Here is a 13,855-nt window from a genome sequence, read left to right as displayed (position 1 = left end):
GAAGTCGGAGCTCGGTTTGCCCCGGGTGCGCACCTTGGTGGGCGCCATGGTGCACTCCGAGGTGCCCAAGATTGGTGCGCACCAAGGAGCGCTCCGAAGTGCGCTCCAAGGTGCGCGCGAAGTCGAAAGTTGGGTTAATTGTCCGGTTTGCCTCGGGTGCGCACCTTGCGTGCACCTTCGCCAGGGTGGGCGCCTTGGTGCGCACACCTTGGCTGGGCTGCGCACACCTTGGCACCCGCGTTTCCTTCATTTTAAATTTTTTTTTTTTACAATCTCTCAAGTGGGAAATTCTATAATCTCAACTTTTTTTGCCTTTTCAGGAAACTTTTGAATGGAGCGCATCATTGGTGCGCTCCGAAGTGTGCTCCAAAGCTCTCTCCAGCTGCGTGCACCTGCCCCGGCCGCGCACCCGGCCCCGCCCAGCTTCGCTCACCTGTCCCGGGCGTCTGGTGCGGAACCTTAGAGTAAGAAACATCACCGTGCACCTTGGCCAACGTGCGCGACTCGACCGAGCGCGCACTGGCCGAGGTGCACACCGATTTCACCTGGGTGCGCGCGCAGCACCTCGGGCGCACCGGGGTGCGCGCACAACGCCCGGGTTGCACCGTGGCCTGTGTGCTCGGGGCGCCTCGGGTGCGCGCTCGGTGTCGCCCCCGCGCGCGCGGTAGTGCGGGCAGCGCACCCCGGCCCGGCCCGGCCCCGACGAGAACGCAAACGGGCAAAAGGTTTATTCAAATAGCATTGCGACGCCCGGCGAAAAACTAAAAAAGGGTGCAACACCGGGACTTCCCGGGAGGTCACCCATCCCAGTACTACTCCGGCCCAAGCGCGCTTAACTGCGGAGTTCTGATGGGATCCGGTGCACTAACGCTGGTATGATCGCACCCGTTATGAGCTTGTCGCAGTGTGTACTTAGCAAACCGCGACCCACGTGCGAATCCACCCCGGCCACCCACCCCCGTCGAGGTGCACACCCTCCCTCGCGAAGTGCGCCCCGTTCGCCAAGTGTGAGCCCTGCCCGGGTGCGCGCACCTTGCTAGGGCGTCGGGTGTGCACCCGGCCCGGCCTACGTGCGTGCACCTGGAGGGGGCGTCGTGTGCGTGCAGTGTCCCGTCTGCAACGCGGTGCCCACACACCACCTCGGGCGCAACGACCTGCGCTCACATGTGGGCCGAGTGCACCTTGGTGCATGTTCGGGGCGCCTCGGGTGCACGCTCGATCTTGCCCCGGTGCACCAAGGCGCTCGGTTTGCCCCGGGTGCGCACTTGGTGCAAGGTGGGCACCCAAAATAGGGATCAAGCACCAAAACACAAGTTTCGGGATGCAAAATGGGACCCAAGGACCACAAATGCGTTCCAAGACCCATGATGGGTCCACGAGAACAAAAATGTGTTCCGAGACTTAATAAACAAATATTGGGTTTTAGGAGAAGAAACATGCTCTGATGCCCAAAACGAGAATCGACCCCGAAAAGGCCACAGGCCAAAAGTGGGATGCGAGACAAAAAAAAATGGGACCCGAGGACCAAAATTGGGTTCCCAGGTCGAAGACAGGGCAACCGGACAAGAAACGACCTCTAAGGCTCGAAATGAGTCCCGACGACTAAAACTTGACAAGAAGCACCCATCAGGCACCCAACTCGACACCCATGGGATGCCGACCCACCCGGGCTTCCACCTAGCACACCTTGGCACCCACCCACCCTCGCACCCAACCTCGCACCCAACTTAGCACCTTTGAACCCACATTGGCACTCACCCTGACCCTGGCACCTTGGAACCCACATTGGCACTCACCTTGACCCTGGCACCCACCTTTGCACTCACCTTGGGACCCACCCTGGCTCCCACCTCGGCACCCACCCAGACACCCACCTTGGTTCCTTGGCACCCACCTTGGATCCTTGGCACCCACCCCGACACCCACCTTGGCACGCAACTTGGCTACTTGCCACCCACCTTGGCTCCTTGACGCCCACCCCGACAACCACCCCGTGACCTACCCTGGCTAGGGTTGGTGCACACCCACCCTGGTGCCCACCTTGGCACCCACCCTATGACCCACCTTGGCACGCACCTTAGTACCCACCCCGTTACCCACCCTAGGACCCACCCCGTGACCCACCTTGGCCAGGGTGGGTGCACCCACCCTGGTGCCCACCTTGGCACCCACCCATCCTAGCACCCAGCCTGTGACCGGGCTTGGAACCCAACCTTGCACCCGCACCCGTCTTGGCCAGTGTGGGTGCGCACCCATCCTGGCACCCACGTTGTGACACACCCTTTAACCCACGCACCCTAGCACCCACGTTGGCACCCACCTTGGAACCCAACCTAGCAACTTGGCACCCACCCCGTGACCCACCTTGGCATCCACCATAGCAGTCGCCGACTTGGCACCCACCTCGGCACCCACCTTGACACTTGTGGACCCACCTTGCCACTCACCCTAGCATCGACCCATCCTAGCACCCACCCTGGCACCTTTGCACCCTAGCACTCACCCATCCTAGCACCTAACCTGTGACCCACCTTGACACTCACCCTCGCACCCACCTTGGAACCCAACCTAGCACCCACCCACCCTGACACCAACCCTAGCACCTACCCACCCTTGCACCCACCCTGTGACCCATCTTGGCACCCACCCATCCTACCACTCAACCTATCACCCACCTTCTCACCCACCTTGGCATCCACCTTAGCACCCACCCACACTGGCACCTTGGCACCCACCTCGGGCAAGGTGGGTGCACACCCACCCTGGCACCCAATTTAGAACCCACCGAGCATGTTACCCACCTTGGCACCCACATTGCAGCCCACCCTAGTACCCACCCTATGACCCACATTGGCATCCACACCCTAGCACCCAGGCACCTCGACACCCGCCTTGACACCCACCCTAGCACTGAACCTGTGACCCACCTTGGAACTCACCCTAGAACCCACCCACCCTGTGAACCACCTTGGCATCCACCTTAGCACCCACCCACCTTGGCACCCACTCTAGCACTCACCCATCCTAACACCCAACTTGTTACCCACCTTGGCACCCGCCCTCGCGTCCACCTTGAAACCCACCCTAGCACCCACCCACGCAGGAGCCCACCTTGGCACCCAACCTAACACCCACGCATCCTGGCACCCAACTTGTGACCCACCTTGGAACCCACCCTAGTACCCACCTTTGAACCCACTATATCACCAACCCACCTTGGCACCCACCCTATGACCCTCTTTGGAATCCACCCTAGCACGCACCCACCCTGGCACCCACCATGGAGCGCACCCTAGCACCCACCCACCTCGGCACGCACCTCAACACCCACCTTGGTGTGCGCACTGCGCCAACCTCTCAAAGACCCTATGTGGTGCGCTCCAAAGTGTACACCTTTGGTGCGCTCCAAGGTGCGCACCTTTGGTGCACACCGAGGTGCACACCAAAGTGTGCACCGAGGTGAGCACCAAAGTGCACTCCAGGGTGCACACCAAGGCGTGCACCTTTGGTGCGGTCAATGCAAACGAATTCGGAAGTTGGGGTCGATGTCCTAATCGCTGCTGCAGACTACACGTATGAGAATCGGACAAATAGCTTTATATAGGGGAGGTGTTGCGTTTGATGGGTCGACTCCCCTGGTTGTGTGCACTGCACCAACTTCAAAGACCCTGTCTTGTTTAAGAAGTCAAAAGTTGGGGTGGATGTCCTAATCATTGCTGCAGTCTACGCATGTATGAGAATCAGACAAATAGCTTATATAGGGGAGGTGTTGCATTCGGTGGGTTGACTCCCCTGGTTGTGCGCACTGCGCCAACCTCAAAGACCCCGCATAGCAGAAGAAGTCGGAAGTCGGATTTTGGTGAGCACCAAGGCGTGCACCTTTGGTGCGGTCAACGCAGACGAATTCAGAAGTTGGGGTGGATGTCCTAATCGTTGTTGCAGGCTACACATGTATGAGAATCAGACAAATAGCTTATATAGGGGAGGTGTTGGGTTTGATGGGTCAACTCCCTTGGTTGTGCGCATTACGCCAACCTCAAAGACCTTGTTTTCGTTAAGAAGTCAAAAGTTGGGGTCAATGTCCTAATGGCTCCTGCAGGCTACACATGTATGAGAATCGGACAAATAGCTTATATAGGGGAGGTGTTGGGTTTGATGGGTCGACTCCCCTGGTTGTGCGCATTACGTCAACCTCAAAGACCTTGTTTTCGTTAAGAAGTCAAAAGTTGGGGTCGATGTCCTAATTGCTCCTGTAGACTACACATGTATGAGAATCAGACAAATAGCTTATATAGGGGAGGTGTTGGGTTTGATGGGTTGACTCCCCTAGTTGTTCGCATTACACCAACCTCAAAGACCTTGTTTTCGTTTAGAAGCCGAAAGTTGGGGTCGATGTCCTAATTGCTCCTGCAGGCTACGCATGTATGAGAATCAGACAAATAGCTTATATAGGGGAGGTGTTGGGTTTGATGGGTCGACTCCCCTGGTTGTGCGCATTGCGCCAACCTCAAAGACCCTGCATTGCGGATGAAGTCGAAAGTCAGAGTTTGGTGTGCTACAAGGTGTGGTCGAAGGTGCTCACCTAGGTGTGCACCTTTGGAGCACAGGAAAAGTGCCCTCCAAAAGTGCGCACCTTTGGAGTGCACAAAAGTGCCCTCCAAAAGTGCGCACCTTTGGAGCGCAGAAAAGTGCCCTCCAAAAAGTGCCCTCCAAAAGTGCGCACCTTTGGAGCGCAGAAAAGTGCCCTCCAAAAAGTGCCCTCCAAAAGTGCGCACCTTTGGAGCGCAGAAAAGTGCCCTCCAAAAAGTGCCCTCCAAAAGTGCGCACCTTTGGAGCGCAGAAAAGTGCCCTCCAAAAGTGCGCACCTTTGGAGCGCAGAAAAGTGCCCTCCAAAAAGTGCCCTCCAAAAGTGCGCACCTTTGGAGCGCAGAAAAGTGCCCTCCAAAAAGTGCCCTCCAAAAGTGCGCACCTTTGGAGCGCAGAAAAGTGCCCTCCAAAAAGTGCCCTCCAAAAGTGCGCACCTTTGGAGCGCAGAAAAGTGCCCTCCAAAAAGTGCCCTCCAAAAGTGCGCACCTTTGGAGCGCAGAAAAGTGCCCTCCAAAAGTGCGCACCTTTGGAGCGCACAAAAGTGCCCTCCAAAAGTGCGCACTTTTGGTGCGCACCAAGGCGCTGGTTCGGTCGTTGCAGGCGAGTTCGGAAGTTGGGGTCGATGTCCTGAGCGGAGGTGCAAACTACACAGGTGTCGGAATCGGACAAATAGCTTATATAGGGGAGGTGTATGCTTCGATGGGTCGACTCCCCAGGTTGAGCGCACCGCGCCAACCTCAAAGACCCTACGGTATGGATGAAGTCGGAAGTTGGGTCCGATGACCAATTCGATTAGTAGGTATGCTCATGAGGTCGGAATTTGGGTCCGATGACCTGCCATGTGCAGGAAGGCGAATGTTGACACTGTGCGTTGCAAGGTGCACACCAAGGCGCTGGTGCGGTCTTTTTAGTCGAGTTCGGAAGTTGGGGTCGATGTCCTGATCGGAGGTGCAAGCTACACAGGTGTGGGAATCGGACAAATAGCTTATATAGGGGAGGTGTATGCTTCGTTGGGTCGACTCCCCGGGTTGAGCGCACCGCGCCAACCTCAAAGACCCTACGGTATGGATGAAGTCGGAAGTTGGGTCCGATGACCGATTCGATATGTAGGCATACTCGCGAGGTCGGAATTTGGGTCCGATGACCTGCCACGTGCAGGAAGGCGAATGTTGGCACTGTGCGTTGCAAGGTGCGCACCAAGGCGCTGGTTCGGTCGTTGGAGGCGAGTTCGGAAGTTGGGGTCGATGTCTTGATCGGAGGTGCAAACTACACAGGTGTGGGAATCGGACAAATAGCTTATATAGGGGAGGTGTATGCTTCGTTGGGTCGACTCCCCGGGTTGAGCGCACCGCGCCAACCTCAAAGACCCTACGGTATGGATGAAGTCGGAAGTTGGGTCCGATGACCGATTCGATATGTAGGCATACTCGCGAGGTCGGAATTTGGGTCCGATGACCTGCCATGTGCAGGAAGGCGAATGTTGGGACTGTGCGTCGCAAGGTGCGCACCAAGGCGCTGGTGCCGTCGTTGCAGTCGAGTTCGGAAGTTGGGGTCGATGTCCTGGTCAGAGGTGCAAACTACACAGGTGTGGGAATCGGACAAATAGCTTATATAGGGGAGGTGTATGCTTCGATGGGTCGACTCCCTGGGTTGAGCGCACCGCGCCAACCTCAAAGACCCTACAGTATGGATGAAGTCGGAAGTTGGGTCCGATGACCGATTCGATACGTAGGCATATTGGCGAGGTCTGAATTTGTGTCCGATGACCTGCCATGCGCAGGAAGGCGGAATTTGGGTCCGATGACCGAGTTGATGGCGTGCCATGCGCAGAAAGGCGGAATTTGGGTCCGATGACCGAGTTGATGTTGATGGCCCGCCATGCACAGGAAGGCGGAATTTGGGTCCGATGACCGATTTGAAGGCGTGCCATACGCAAAAAGGCGGAGTTTGGGTCCGATGACCGAGTTGATATTGATGGCCCGCCATGCGCAGGAAGGCGGAATTTGGGTCCGATGACCTGACATACGCATGGAGTCCGACTCGGGGGCCGATGTTCGATTCGATGACTTGCATTGTGGGTAAAGTCGGAAGTTGTGGTCTTTGACCCGATTCGATGACCAGACTTCGGCTGCTTGAGAATCGGACAAATAACTTATATAGGGGAGGTAGTGTTCTCGAGCATCCTCCCCCCGTGCCCGTTTATGTCGATTGATGCTGGTGCTCGACTGGTTGGAGCGCTCGGATGCAAAAATCTTGCACCAGGATTTATCGATTGTGATGGACACGGCAAGTCTCCTGATTGCTATGCAGGAGCTCATCGTGAATCTCTATGCGGCCTTGGTATGGACTCGACCTGCGGAATGGTTCGGCAATGGTAGTCGCTCCAACACGTCCTTGCAATGGCCACAGAGGTGATTCGACTAGAGCTCCAGTCTAGCTTTTGGGTTGCTTGGCGGACTGGTATAGCCGCGATCGAGTTCCGGCCATGAACGTTTTAGATAGCTCTTGGGCTTTCTGGGACGGAAGTCGGAAGTTTGGGCTGTTGTCCGATTTGATGACCATTCTTCGGATGTGTGAGAATCGGACAAATAACTTATATAGGGGACTGTGTTGTCTCACGCAGCCCCCTCCGTGCCCCTCTATCTCGACCGATGTTGGTGCTTGAAAGGGTTGGGATCGCTCGGATTTATAAACGTGCACCACCATTTGTCGAGTGTGAGGGACGCGGCAGGTCTCCTAAATGCTATGCGGGCGCTCTCTGAGAATCTCTATCCGGCCTCGACACAGACTAGTCTTGCTGAATGGTTTGGCACTGGTAGTCGATCCAACACGTCGTTGTTGTGGCCGCCTAGGCGATTCGATTCGAGCCCCCGTCTAGCTTTTGGGTTGCTTGGCGGATTTTGCCCTATCCGCAAGTGAGCTCGGTCCCTAAACGTTCGAGAAACCCGATTGCTATGCGCCGACTCTCTTTCTTGCGAGCCTCCATCTAGCTTTTGGGTCTCTACGGAACGGAAGTCGGAATCTGGGACCGTTGTTTGATTCGACGAGGCAGACTACGGTTGTGCGAGAATCGGACAAATAACTTATATAGGGGAGGTGTTGACTGGAGCATTCTCCCCCGTGCCCCTCTAACTCGACCAATGCTGGCGCTCGAACGGTGGTAGCGCTCGGATTTTCATTGAGCGCCAGCATTGGTCGATTTAGAGGGGCATGCGAGATTCCCGAATGCTATGCGAGGGCTCTAACGGAAATGTCTATTGGTTTCGGTATGGATGCAATTGCGAGTGGTTCGGCAAAGGTAGTCGTTCCGATGCGTCCATGTCGTGGCCAAATCGATAATTCGATTTGAGCCCTCGTATAGCATTTGGGTCTCTCGATGTGATTCCGCATTCCAGTCCCTTTGGGCACTGCTTGAGCCGCATCCCAGGGGGTTCCCTTCCCAATAATCTGCCTCGCAACCCGATTGCTATGCGGTGAGGCTCCTCGGCCGCCTCGGAACTATCTGTGTATCAGACGCATCGCGGGATAAGGGGTTGGCAACGGTAGTCGCCCCAAGCGCGTCCGATGCTTGGACCATTCCGAGGCGGCCCTGAAGCCTCTTCCGTCTAGCCGTTGGGTCCTTCTCGCCGCATCCCTCGCCTCGCACCCCGATTGCTATGCGGTGAGGCTCCTCGGCCGCCTCGGAACTATCTGTGTATCGGACGCGTCGCGGGATAAGGGGTTGTCACTGGTAGTCGCCCCAAGCGCGTCCGATGCTTGGACCATTCCGAGGCGGCCCTGAAGCCTCTTCCGTCTAGCCGTTGGGTCCTTCTCGCCGCATCCCTCGCCTCGCACCCCGATTGCTATGCGGTGAGGCTCCTCGGCCGCCTCGGAACTATCTGTGTATCGGACGCGTCGCGGGATAAGGGGTTGTCATTGGTAGTCGCCCCAAGCGCGTCCGATGCTTGGACCATTCCGAGGCGGCCCTGAAGCCTCTTCCGTCTAGCCGTTGGGTCCTTCTCGCCGCATCCCTCGCCTCGCACCCCGATTGCTATGCGGTGAGGCTCCTCGGCCGCCTCGGAACTATCTGTGTATCGGACGCGTCGCGGGATAAGGGGTTGTCACTGGTAGTCGCCCCAAGCGCGTCCGATGCTTGGACCATTCCGAGGCGGCCCTGAAGCCTCTTCCGTCTAGCCGTTGGGTCCTTCTCGCCGCATCCCTCGCCTCGCACCCCGATTGCTATGCGGTGAGGCTCCTCGGCCGCCTCGGAACTATCTGTGTATCGGACGCGTCGCGGGATAAGGGGTTGTCACTGGTAGTCGCCCCAAGCGCGTTCGATGCTTGGACCATTCCGAGGCGGCCCTGAAGCCTCTTCCGTCTAGCCGTTGGGTCCTTCTCGCCGCATCCCTCGCCTCGCACCCCGATTGCTATGCGGTGAGGCTCCTCGGCCGCCTTGGAACTATCTGTGTATCGGACGCGTCGCGGGATAAGGGGTTGTCACTGGTAGTCGCCCCAAGCGCGTCCGATGCTTAGACCATTCCGAGGCGGACCCGAAGCCTCTTCCGTCTAGCCGTTGGGTCCTTCTCGCCGCATCCTTCGCCTCGCACCCCGATTGCTATGCGGTGAGGCTCCTCGGCCGCCTCGGAACTATCTGTGTATCGGACGCGTCGCGGGATAAGGGGTTGTCACTGGTAGTCGCCCCAAGCGCGTCCGATGCTTGGACCATTCCGAGGCGGACCCGAAGCCTCTTCCGTCTAGCCGTTGGGTCCTTCTCGCCGCATCCCTCGCCTCGCACCCCGATTGCTATGCGGTGAGGCTCCTCGGCCGCCTTGGAACTATCTGTGTATCGGACGCGTCGCGGGATAAGGGGTTGTCACTGGTAGTCGCCCCAAGCGCGTCCGATGCTTGGACCATTCCGAGGCGGACCCGAAGCCTCTTCCGTCTAGCCGTTGGGTCCTTCTCGCCGCATCCCTCGCCTCGCACCCCGATTGCTATGCGGTGAGGCTCCTCGGCCGCCTTGGAACTATCTGTGTATCGGACGCGTCGCGGGATAAGGGGTTGTCACTGGTAGTCGCCCCAAGCGCGTCCGATGCTTGGACCATTCCGAGGCGGACCCGAAGCCTCTTCCGTCTAGCCGTTGGGTCCTTCTCGCCGCATCCCTCGCCTCGCACCCCGATTGCTATGCGGTGAGGCTCCTCGGCCGCCTTGGAACTATCTGTGTATCGGACGCGTCGCGGGATAAGGGGTTGTCACTGGTAGTCGCCCCAAGCGCGTCCGATGCTTGGACCATTCCGAGGCGGCCCCGAAGCCTCTTCCGTGTAGCCGTTGGGTCCTTCTCGCCGCATCCCTCGCCTCGCACCCCGATTGCTATGCGGTGAGGCTCCTCGGCCGCCTTGGAACTATCTGTGTATCGGACGCGTCGCGGGATAAGGGGTTGTCACTGGTAGTCGCCCCAAGCGCGTCCGATGCTTGGACCATTCCGAGGCGGCCCCGAAGCCTCTTCCGTGTAGCCGTTGGGTCCTTCTCGCCGCATCCCTCGCCTCGCACCCCGATTGCTATGCGGTGAGGCTCCTCGGCCGCCTTGGAACTATCTGTGTATCGGACGCGTCGCGGGATAAGGGGTTGTCACTGGTAGTCGCCCCAAGCGCGTCCGATGCTTGGACCATTCCGAGGCGGACCTGAAGCCTCTTCCCTCTAGCCGTTGGGGCTTTCTCGCCGCATCCCTCGCCTCGCACCCTGATTGCTATGCTGTGAGGCTCCTCGGCCGCCTTGGAACTATCTGTGTATCGGACGCATCGCGGGATAAGGGGTTGGCAGTGGTAGTCGCCCCAAGCGCATCCGATGCTTGGACCATTCCGAGGCGGCCCTGCAGCCTCTTCCGTCTAGCCGTTGGGGCCATCTCGCCGCATCCCCCACCTCGCACCACGATTGCTATGCGGTGAGGCTCCTTGGCCGCCTCGGAACTATCTGTGTATCGGACGCATCGCGGGATAAGGGGTTGTCACTGGTAGTCGCCCCAAGCGCGTCCGATGCTTGGACTATTCCGAGGCGGCCCTGCAGCCTCTTCCGTCTAGCCGTTGGGGCCATCTCGCTGCATCCCCCACCTCCTCGGCCGCCTCGGAACTATCTGTGTATCGAACGCATCGCGGGATAAGGGGTTGGCAGTGGTAGTCGCCCCAAGCGCGTCCGATGCTTGGACTATTCCGAGGCAGCCCTGCAGCCTCTTCCGTCTAGCCTTTGGGGCCATCTCGCCGCATCCCTCGCCTCGCACCCCGATTGCTATGCGGTGAGGCTCCTCGGCCGCCTGGGAACTATCTTCGTATCGGACGCATCGCGGGATAAGGGGTTGTCACTGGTAGTCGCCCCAAGCGCGTCCGATGCTTGGACTATTCCGAGGCGGCCCTGTGGCCTCTTCCGTCTAGCCGTTGGGGCCATCTCGCCGCATCCCCCACCTCGCACCCCGATTGCTATGCGGTGAGGCTCTTCGGCCGCCTTGGAACTATCTTCGTATCGGACGCATTGCGGGATAAGGGGTTGTCACTGGTAGTGGCCCCAAGCGCGTCCGATGCTTGGACTATTCCGAGGCGGCCCTGCAGCCTCTTCCGTCTAGCCGTTGGGGCCATCTCGCCGCATCCCCCACCTCGCACCCCGATTGCTATGCGGTGAGGCTCCTCGGCCGCCTTGGAACTATCTTCGTATCGGACGCATCGCGGGATAAGGGGTTGTCACTGGTAGTCGCCCCAAGCGCGTCCGATGCTTGGACTATTCCGACGCGGCCCTGTGGCCTCTTCCGTCTAGCCGTTGGGGCCATCTCGCCGCATCCCCCACCTCGCACCCCGATTGCTATGCGGTGAGGCTCCTCGGCCGCCTTGGAACCATCTTCGTATCGGACGCATCGCGGGATAGGGGGCTGTCACTGGTAGTCGCCCCAAGCGTGTCCGATGCTTGGACCATTCCTAGGCGGCCCTGAAGCCTCTTTCGTCTAGCCGTTGGGGCCTTCCCGCCCCATCCCTCGCCTCGCACCCCCGATTGCTATGCGGTGAGGCTCCTCGGCCGCCTTGGAACCATCTGTGTATCGGACGCATCGCGGGATAAGGGGTTGGCACTGGCAGTCGCCCCAAGCGCGTCCGATGCTTGGACCATTCCGAGGTGGCCCTGAAGCCTCTTCCGTCTAGCCGTTGGGGCCTTCCCGCCCCATCCCTCGCCTCGCACCCCGATTGATATGCGGTGAGGCTCCTCGGCCGCCTTGGAACTATCTGTGTATCGGACGCATCGCGGGATAAGGGGTTGGCACTGGTAGTCGTCCCAATCGCATCCGATGCTTGGACCATTCCGAGGCGGCCCTGCAGCCTCTTCCGTTTAGCCGTCGGGGCCTTCCCGCCGCATCCCTCGCCTCGCATCCCGATTCCTATGCGGTGAGTCTTCTCGGCCGCCGCGGAACTATACCTGTTATTGCTACTGCATCCTTCGGCTGGTAACCTCCTCTGCCGCCTTGGAACGTTCTCTTTGTCGGACGCGTCGCGGGATAAGGGGTTGGCACTGGTAGTCGCCCCAAGCGCGCCCGATGCATAGACCGCTCCGAGTCGACCTTGCTTTCAGCCTCTCACATGCATAGACCTCTCTGAGTCGACCCTGCAGCCTCTCACGTTTAGCCTTTGGAATCTCGCCTCACAACATGATTGCTATCCTTGATGCATCCCTTGCCTCGAGCCCTGATTGCTTTCTTGGCTGCATCCCTCCTCTCCTCACAGCCCGGTTGTCATCACTGCTTCATCCGTCGCTTCATGCATTCTGGCTGCTGGGCCCTTCCCACCGCACACCTCGATTGCTATCTCTTCTGCATCACACACCCCGATTGCTATCTCTGCTACATCCCTCGGCTCTCACTTCTGCATCCTTCGCCTCACACCTCGATTGCTATCAATGCTGCATCCGTAACCTCACACCCCGATTGCTATGCGGGGAGGCTCCTTGGCCGCCTTGGAAATTTCTGTGTGTCGGACGCACCGCGGGATAAGGGGTTGGCACTGGTAGTCGCCCCAAGTGCGCCCGATTCTTAGACCGCTTCGAGGTGACCTCGTAGCCTCTTTCGTCCAGGCTTCCTGCCTTCAATGCCCTTTTTACACCTCGATTGCTATGCGCGGGCTCGTTGGCGTCTATCACCTCTCTGCGAAGAGTGGCACGATGATTGTTGGGGTAAATCGTAGCAGTCCGATCTCTGGCCTTGGGCCATTGTGAGGGCTGATCGATTTCCTGTGCGCATCTCGTGTTCGCCCAGTAACAGACTCGACGACTTGTAATCGGTCTTGTTCCCGATTGTTCCTGGAGGTAGTCTTCGGAACTCTTGGATTTGACCTGTCACTCGAACTGTCCTCTTCCGAGGATGCTTGTGTGTGTGTGCTTGTGCCATTTCCTTGGCGGTATTAACGAGATATTAAAGAGCGGAGTGAGCGCCTCGCCCAGCTATGTTTGGGGCTCTCACTCCCTTACCCGGTGTGCGACCGCTTTGCACGTAGGTTGCGGAGCATCGCGACTCTTTCGATGTTTGGCGGTTGTCTTCCGGTGATGCGTTGGTCCCGAAGTGCACGTTACTAGCATTTCTGCCATTGTTCTCGATCTTTGGCACGTTCCTTCGTTGCAATTGGATATATATCTCCGTTTATACGCGCAGGCTTCTCCCGCCTATTCAGCGCTGTCCCACTCTCAGCACTCTCGTGGTCTCCTTGGCTTCTCTCTCCCGTGAGCGAGCTCTCTTCTCGAGTCTTTTCCATGTCCCATGGAGGTTGCCTTGCGAAATTCGGGCACACAAACGTGACCGGATAAGAGCGGAATTGCCTATGAGGAGAAGCTCACCTTAGGGAGCAGCAATGCCGAGTGTTTCGACAGAGGGTAGAGGGGGCGTTGTTTGGGCGGTTGCACAAAAGAGTGCTACGTTTGCACTGAAGGTTGCTTCTTCGTCTCCGACGAACTCTTCGAGGCAAAAAAGCTTGTTTACGGGGTCGAGGTGGGACTGTTCGTGCGAGTTGCGCCACCAAAAGTGCGTAGGGGGCATATACCTGGGAAATGGATGTCTCTGAGTGGCCTTACTCGGTCGCGTGCACGGTGCATTCTCTAACGGCAGGACTGTCGCGAGCATGTGCGGTTCGGATGTTTTCGGGTAAAGGGTTCCGTACGGGATGTTCTTCCCAGGCTCCTGTGAACCGAGACTCTGCATCGTCATGCTCCGGCTCCCGTGGGTGCTTCATGCCTCGTCGAGCTGTTTGTCGTGGACGATTAAGGCCGAGGCCTT

At 58.4% G+C, this 13,855-nt stretch overlaps 1 non-coding gene across 1 annotated transcript; it reads right to left on the bottom strand.

Annotated features, from left to right (window-relative positions):
- Window positions 1-768: 768 nt before the first annotated feature.
- On the bottom strand, window positions 769-887 carry LOC131871164 (5S ribosomal RNA). Its single transcript, XR_009369437.1, has one exon. It is a non-coding gene; the product is annotated as a 5S ribosomal RNA (ribosomal RNA).
- Window positions 888-13,855: the final 12,968 nt, after the last annotated feature.

Source organism: Cryptomeria japonica, unplaced genomic scaffold (genome assembly GCF_030272615.1).
Source record: "Cryptomeria japonica unplaced genomic scaffold, Sugi_1.0 HiC_scaffold_376, whole genome shotgun sequence".
Classification (NCBI taxonomy): Eukaryota; Viridiplantae; Streptophyta; class Pinopsida; order Cupressales; family Cupressaceae; genus Cryptomeria; species Cryptomeria japonica.
Note: the sequence above shows the minus strand (reverse complement) of the source record. Positions and strands in the feature narration are given on the sequence as shown.